The sequence below is a fragment of the Halichoerus grypus genome, chromosome 3 (genome assembly GCF_964656455.1).
Source record: "Halichoerus grypus chromosome 3, mHalGry1.hap1.1, whole genome shotgun sequence".
Lineage (NCBI taxonomy): Eukaryota > Metazoa > Chordata > Mammalia > Carnivora > Phocidae > Halichoerus > Halichoerus grypus.
Genome location: NC_135714.1, coordinates 84,705,589 through 84,713,744, shown reverse-complemented (window position 1 = coordinate 84,713,744; position 8,156 = coordinate 84,705,589). Strand labels below are relative to the sequence as shown.

At 36.3% G+C, this 8,156-nt stretch overlaps 1 non-coding gene across 1 annotated transcript; it reads left to right on the top strand.

Moving 5' to 3' along the window:
- Positions 1 to 5,733: 5,733 nt before the first annotated feature.
- LOC118523340 (U6 spliceosomal RNA) lies at positions 5,734 to 5,840 on the top strand. The gene has a single exon (XR_004911052.1). It is a non-coding gene; the product is annotated as a U6 spliceosomal RNA (small nuclear RNA).
- The last annotated feature ends 2,316 nt before the right edge of the window (positions 5,841 to 8,156 follow it).

The window sequence follows — 8,156 nt, the reverse complement described above, 5'->3', positions numbered from 1 at the left end:
TAGAAATTATTTTTTCCATGTGACTATCCAACTTACCCAGCTTCATTTATTGAATCCCACAGTCTTAAATCAGATGAAGGTATATGTGTCTGTTTCTTTACACTCTCTTCTGTTCCATTGGTATCTTTGTCTAGCATTGTGCCTTGTTTTTTCTTGATTATCTATATTTTGTATAGATTTTTGTTCTTGTTTGTGTGGCTATTGATTATCATTCTGAGCATGCTGAAGTATAGGGGCATTTCTGCCTGATACAAGATTCATATAATGAACAACCTTTGGTTTGGGGCTTCCTAGAGACTTAGCCAAGACTTTCTTCTAAGCTACACTAAGTTTGAAATTCTAGCTCAATCAACCTCCCTCTCTCTCTCATTTCACAGGGGTCCAATTCATCTGACCCACACCTGCTCTTTTCCTCCTTCTTTTACCATTAACAAAAATTCCTGCAATACACACACACACACACACACACATTGGCATCATATTTGGCAATATGTATATTGGCATCTTATTTCCAAAGGAATCAAACTGAGGGTGTTGATTATATAAAACTTGAAATTCATTCCAATTCCACCAATATTATAAATAGCACTTTTATCAATTAGTAGCAAGACAAATTTTAAAGTCAATTTGGTGAATTCACTGCTGCTTATAAACAACTGAAAATCAAATCTTTTAATATTTTCAAGAAAAAAAATCTCACTTGGAAATTAGTATCTGACATCCTAGGGCTGGCCTTAGAGCGACCAGGAAGAGGTAGTTCCAAATATAAGCCTCTAACTGTACATTTACTAAGATTCCATCATGCCTCAAAATAGTGTACATTTGAATAATTTGTTGGTGTTAACATAGAAGGAAAAATTTATTACATATGTGTGGAAAAGTGTAGTAAATACTCCCAAATATTTTGGAAGCTGTTGTTGCTTAAAAGGCAAGATTCTTGTACTTGTAGTGGAAATAATCTAAGGCAGTATTTTCCCAAACAAAAAATGTCAGCTTATGAACAAATAAGAACATTTTTTTCATTAAAGATTAAATACACTAGAAGACATATAACTAATTCTTCAAGTCTTGTAGCTTTCTTCTAAGGTCTTTGTGAATGCCAATCAATTGAATTTTATTGTACCTATGTTTCTATTCATTGTCACCTTCATTAGCCATTGCAAACACTCTCTTATTAACAATGGTCAGTGTTGTAAAAGCAAGTACCATTAGGCATCACATTTTAAACACTAAAAATAAACTCAAAAACAATCACTTTGAAACTGTGTTTTTCCTAAATCCTTAGTTCTCTGGGAATCATATTGTCATAGGGACTAACTCCTGATGAAAATAGACTTTCAGGAGCAATGAATCAGAGAAAGGAGGAGGTATATTTTGGTATTTTTTGAAAATGTGATGTGTCTTTAAAAATTATAGATTTAAACATACTCTTCCACTATCTAATAAAAAATGAGATACTCAGGGAGATCGTGTAATTTCAGGAGGTCATATAATCTTCAGAGATCTAGAAGATTCATAAAGTTTATTGTTTTAGAGTTCATCTATAGGGTGCCTGGGTGGCCCAGTCGTTAAGCGTCTGCCTTCGGCTCAGGTCATGGTCCCAGGGTCCTGGGATCAAACCCCATGTCAGACTCTCTGCTTGGCAGGAGGCCTGCTTCTCCCTCTCCCACTCCCCCTGCTTGTGTTCCCTCTCTTGCTGTGTCTCTCTCTGTCAAATAAATAAAATCTTAAAAAAATAAAGTTCAACTATAAGGTTTCCACAAACTTTCTGAGTGTATATAGGGATATCAAGTATCTACGTCTGATATAATTATTTCTCCAACTAGTGTTGTTATTATGTTGTTTTTTATATAATTTTATTATCTTAATAATATGCAATATCATAATGGAATTTCAAATGCTTTATCTTATGCTATTTAAATAAAGGGTCCTGTAATTGATGATTAAGCCCACAACTAATTATATTCTCAACAAATTGCAATTAGTATTCAGAGACTGGTTTGCCACGTTCACATCTCTCCCAGAAGAGATGTTATAAGACTTACATAAGAGAATTGTAACTAAATTCCCCAAGCTTTTTAGGGTTTGGATACTGTCACAGCAGTCAGTCAAATTTTGCTCTTTTTATTGCCTTCTGCCTACTATCCTTTATACCCTTGCAAGTATTTCTGAGATCCCAGAGGCTATTCATGTGTGTTTCTGAACAGTTTGTTTCTGCAAGGAGTGTCAATACACCATCTCTAGAGTAATTTTCCACCATTTCCCACTGGGATTCATGATTCCTACCACTGATCTGCTATGTCTCAACCAGGCACTGTAACTGATGTACCAGACTTCACAATGTCATCAGACCTTTAGCAAATGATAAGAATGCAAATCTCCATACTGCATGACATACTGTATCACTAAAAACCCTTAAAGACTACTTCAGCTCTTACCTAACACAACCCTGATGCTTCTGATTGCAGTCTTGTTCTCCACTAAGGTCCTTTGACAGGGCCAGTTAGAAGCCACTGTCTTATTTCCACGGCTTTCCTCTCTATTCTCTCCCCACACCAGACATCCAAGCATTGAACTTTCTCTTCTTTGATCTCAAAGCAAAAGAGTTCGTGGGAATACACTGAATACTCATTGAAGTACTTATAATGCTGCCAGGTACAATTGAATTGCTTTGAGCAAAGAGAAGAAGGCCCACAATATCATATATTGTGAAATGATATATGTAAAGCATCTACGCCAGTGTATAAAAAATTAGGGATAATTCCCACTGTATTAGTTTCCTAAGGCTGCCATAACAAATGACCACAAATGGTGACTTAAACCAACAGGAATTTATTCTCCCACACTTTCAGAAACTAGAAGTGTGAAATCAAGGTGTCAGAAGGACTATGGTCCCTCTGAAGGTTCTAGAGGAAAATCCTTTCATGTGTTTCCTGCTTCTGCTGGCTTCAGGCATTCCTTGGTTTGTGGCTACATTACCCCTATCAGTATCCTTATTCACAGATATTCACATATTCACATATTTGTCTTCTCTTCATGTGTCTCTTCTGTGCATCTCTTAGAAAGACACTTGTCGCTGGATTTAGGATCCAACACTGATAATCCATGATGATCTCATTTGGAGATCTTTAATTTAGTTTTATATCCAAGGACGCTTTTTCCACATAAAGTCAAATTCACAGGTTCTGAGGGTTAAGACTTGGGCATATCTTTTTGGGGACCACCACTCAACTTAATATACAAATCAGTCTCTCTCCACATATATATGTGTGTGTGTGTGTGTGTGTGTGTACCCATTTATCTTTTTCTGTATCTCTTTCCTCCTTGCTTATCTAATTTCTAAAATTTCTAAAATCACAGCTCATGATGGAAGGCCATAGTGACAAAATTATCCTCCATTCAGGCATTTTTAACCAATTCCATCTCTCCCCTTTACTAGTATTCCCTTCAATTGGTCATTTGTTTGTTTGTTTGTTTTGTTTGTTTGTTTTAGAGAGAGAGGGTTGGGGAGGTGCAGAGGGAGAGGGAGAGAGAGAATCCCAAGCAGACTCCCAACTGAGCATGGAGCCCGACACGGGACTCCATCCCACAACCCTGGGACCATTACCGGAGCTGAAACCAAGAGTTGGACACTCAACCAACTGAGCCACCCAGGCACCCCTTCAGTTGCTCATTTCTGATGAATACCTTCAATTCTTCCCTGTGAAATCACAATTTTATAAACAATAAAACTATGCATATTTTCAACCTTTTTCTAGAAATTATCATCATATGACAAAATGTTGAATGTTTACTTCAGTTTGCTGGGATTGTGAGTGACTTCTTTTCCCTGCTTCTTTATAATGTTTTCTCCAGTTTCTGAAACAAATACATATTACCTTTATAGCCAACAATATAAATATAAAGTACCATAATAATCTGTTGAAGGAGTAACATATACTTTTAAAAACTAAAATCTAAACAATATTAATGAACCTAAGAAGTCTTCACAAATTTTGCTCTTCTGTTTCCAGTTTCTTAAGGTTAAAGCTGACATAATTGGTTTGAGCTCTTAATCATTTCTATTGCAAACTTTTTGTACTATAAATTTTCCCTTAGTATCATTTAAGTGACATTCCACGTAATCTGATATCTTATGTCTCCATGTTCATTCAAACACTTTTAAATTGATGATACTTATTTATTGTCCAATATGGTTAATCTTGGTAATGGTTTATGTGCATGTGCATAGAAATACATTCTGCTCTTTTGGATAGAGTGTGCTGTAAATGCCAATTAGGACAAGTTGGTTGACTTCATTTTCAGATCTTACCCTTAGGAAAACCTTATTTTATACAGTCCTATAGAGCCCTCTATGATTTCCTCTGTTACTTTCTCACCTCAAGTTCCATTACTACTCTTCTTGCCAATTTAATCTCAAAGTACAAGCCATCTTTACTATTAGTTCAGTCATAGCAACCTCCTTGCTATTCTCTAAACATACCAAAAAGCTCTGCACATGGGCCTTTGCATTTGTTCTTTCCTCATCTAAAATGTTCTAGGGGCACCTGAGTGGCAGTCAGTTAAGTGACCGACTCTTGGTTTCAGCTCCAGTCGTGATCTAAGGGTCTTGAGATTGTGCTCTGCATCAGACTCCATGCTGAGCACGGAGTCTGCTTAAGAATCTTTCTCCCTCTCTCTCTGCCCCTCCCCCCCTAAAAATAATAAGCAAGTCTTTAAAAAAGATGTTCTTTCTCAGAGCAAGGCCAAATTCTTCATCTGCATCAGAACTTTTCTTAAATATAATATGAAAAGAAAACTATTCCAAAGTAAATCTATGTAAAATAGTGAGCCACATTAGTATTAACTTTTCAATTTGCCCTGCTTTTTTGCTCTATGTTTTATATACTATGTTTTTGTTTGTTTATTTTTTGTCTTCAGACACAAGAATATAAATTCTGTTGTGACAGGAAAACTGTTCTGTTCCATTTTTTTAAATTTCCAACACCAAAACAGAGTCTAGTACACTGTATGGAATCTCAGACATCTTAAAATATAGGTATCCAGTTATGAATTAAAATAATATTTCTCCCCTAAGCAATTTGATGTCATTTATAAGTGTGGAGTCACACTGTTTTCCCATGCTTTAAAATTGAATTTTCTTAATTCTGTGTAAACAGGGCCTGAGGCTGGAGGAAAATGTGAAAGAATAAGATATTGGGAGAAAACTTGCTAAATGTTTCTAAAACTAAGTTCCAGTAACCCCTCTGTCCCATTTTTTTTTACTTCCTCCTCAAAATCTGCCCTATTTTTGTCTGCATACACTGAAACTGTGGTGCCTTTGTGGTTCTCTCTGAAAGTACACCTCTTTTCTTTTTTTTTTTATTATTATGTTATGTTAATCACCATACATTACATCATTAGTTTTTGATGTAGTGTTCCATGATTCATTGTTTGTGTATAACACCCAGTGCTCCATGCAGTACGTGCCCTCTTTAATACCCATCACCAGGCTAACCCATCCCCCCACCCCCCTCCCCTCTAGAACCCTCAGTTTCTCTTTTCTACTATTTTTTCTCTTCCATCTTCCCAGATGCCTCTTGCTCCTTCTCTGCATGCATAGCCCTGATCTTATTTATATTTTACAGAAATAGACACGACTCTTCCATGAATGGCATACTCCAATTCATTTCATTATTATATGTTTGTTTTAACCTGTTACATCCTTTACCTTGGGAATCAAAAGAAAGGACAGTGCTCACTTTGGAAGCACATATACTAAAATTGGAATAGTACAGAGAATATTAGCATATCCTCTCTGCAAGGAGGACATGTAAGTTTGTGACACATTCCATATATTTCAAACAAGCTATGAAAAGATGTTCAACATCATACCTCATTAAAGAATTGCAAATTAAAGTAACAATAAGATTGTTTCAACTACACATATATTAGAATGACTAAAATCCAAAACATTGACAACATCAAATGTTGGCATGGATGTGGAGTGACAGAGAAAATATAACATTCAAAATGGTGGACATGGAGACAGTAAAAATATCAGTGGGAGACAGAGTATAAGGGGAGGAAAGGATAAATACGTGAAACAGAGGATTTAGGGCAATGAAACTATTCTTTATATTATTATAATGCTTGATACATGTCATTATACATTTATCAAAACCCATAAAACATATAACACCAAGAGTGAACCCTAATGTAAACAATGGGGTTTGAGTGATAATGACATGTTAATGTTGGTTTATTGCTTGTAACCAAATGTAACTCTCCGGTGTGGGGTGTTGGTGGTGGGGTAGGTTGAGTGTGTAGGGCAAGGAGGTATATAGGAATACTGTGCTTTCCACTCAGTGTTGCTGTTAAGACAAAACTGCTCTGAAAATGAAGGGTTTATTTTTTTTTTACAGGGAAAGTAGTTTCCTTAATGGGACTTGAACCAGACACAATTTGGTAATGGCACCTTTAAATAATTCCTTTGTGTAAAGAAACCCCAAATTTATTTAACTTAAGAAAGTTTGTGATCAAAATAGATGAACTATATTTTTAAAGGAATAATTTGTGTTTTTATTGTAACTAGACAGATAACATAGACTGAACATATGTGCAATTGTCGCCCCAGCAATCAGACAACAAAAAGAAATAAAAGGCATCCAAATTGGGACTTCTGGGTGGCTCAGTCGGTTAAGCATCTGCCTTTGGCTCAGGTCATGATCCCAGAGTCCTGGGATCGAGCCCAGCATCCAGCTCCCTGCTCAGCAGGGAGCCCGCTTCTCCCTCTCCCTCTACCTGCCACTCCCCCTGCTTGTGCACTCTCTCTCTCTGTCAAATAAATAAATAAAATCTTTTTTAAAAAGGCATCCAAATCAGCAAGGAAGAACTCAAACCTTCACTCTTTGCAGATGACGTGATATTGTATGCAGAAAACCTGAAAGACTCTACCAAAAAATTGCTAGAACTGATAGAGGAACTCAGCAAAATTTCAGGATATAAAATCAATGCACAGAAGTCTGTTGCATTTCTATACACCAATAATTAAGCAGCAGAAAGAGAAATCAAGGAACCTATCCCATTTACAACTATACCAAAAACCATAAGATACCTAAGAATAAACCTAGCCAGGGAGGTAAAAGACATCTACTCTGAAAACTTTAGAACACTTATGAAAGAAATTGAGGAAGACATAAAGAAATGGAAAAACGTTCCATGCTCATGGATTGGAAGAACAAATATTGTTAAAACGTCTGTACTACCCAAAGCAATCTACACATTCAATGCAATCCCATCAAAATAACACCAGCATTTTTCACAGAACTACAACAAACAATTCTAAAATTTCTACGGAACCCCAAAAGACCCCGAATAGCAAATGCAATCCTGAAAAAGAAAAGCAAAGCCAGAGGCATCACAATTCCAGACTTCAAGCTGTATTACAATGCTGGAATCATCAAGACTGTATGACACTGGCACAAAAACAGACACATAGATCAATGGAACACAATAGAGAGCCCAGAAATGGACCCTCAACTCTATGGTCGACTAATCTTCGACAAAGAAGGAAAGAATATCCAATGGAAAAAAGACAGTCTCTTCAACAAATGGTGTTGGGAAAATTGGACAGCAACATGAAGAAGAATGAAACTAGACCACTTTCTTACACCATACATAAAAAATAAATTCAAAATGGATGAAAGAACTAAACGTAAGACAAGAATCCATCAAAATCCTAGAGGAGAATACAGGCAGCAACCTCTTTGACCTTGGCCACAGCAACTTCTTATTAGACATATCTCCAAAGGCAAGGGAAACAAAAGCAAAAATGAACTATTGGGACTTCATCAAGATAAAAAGCTTCTGCACAGTGAAAGAGACACTAAAACTAAAAGGCAACCTATGGAATGGGAGAAGATATTTGCAAATGACATATCAGATAAAAGGCTTGTATCCAAAACCTATAAAGAACTTATCAAACTCAACACCCAAAAAATAAAAAATCTAGTTAAGAAATGGGCAAAAGGCATGAACAGACATTCCTTCAAAGAAGACATACAAATGGCTAATAGACACATGAAAAAATGTTCAACATCACTCACCATCAAGGAAATACAAAACAAAACCATGATAAGATACCACCTCACACCAGTCAGAATGGCTAAAATTAA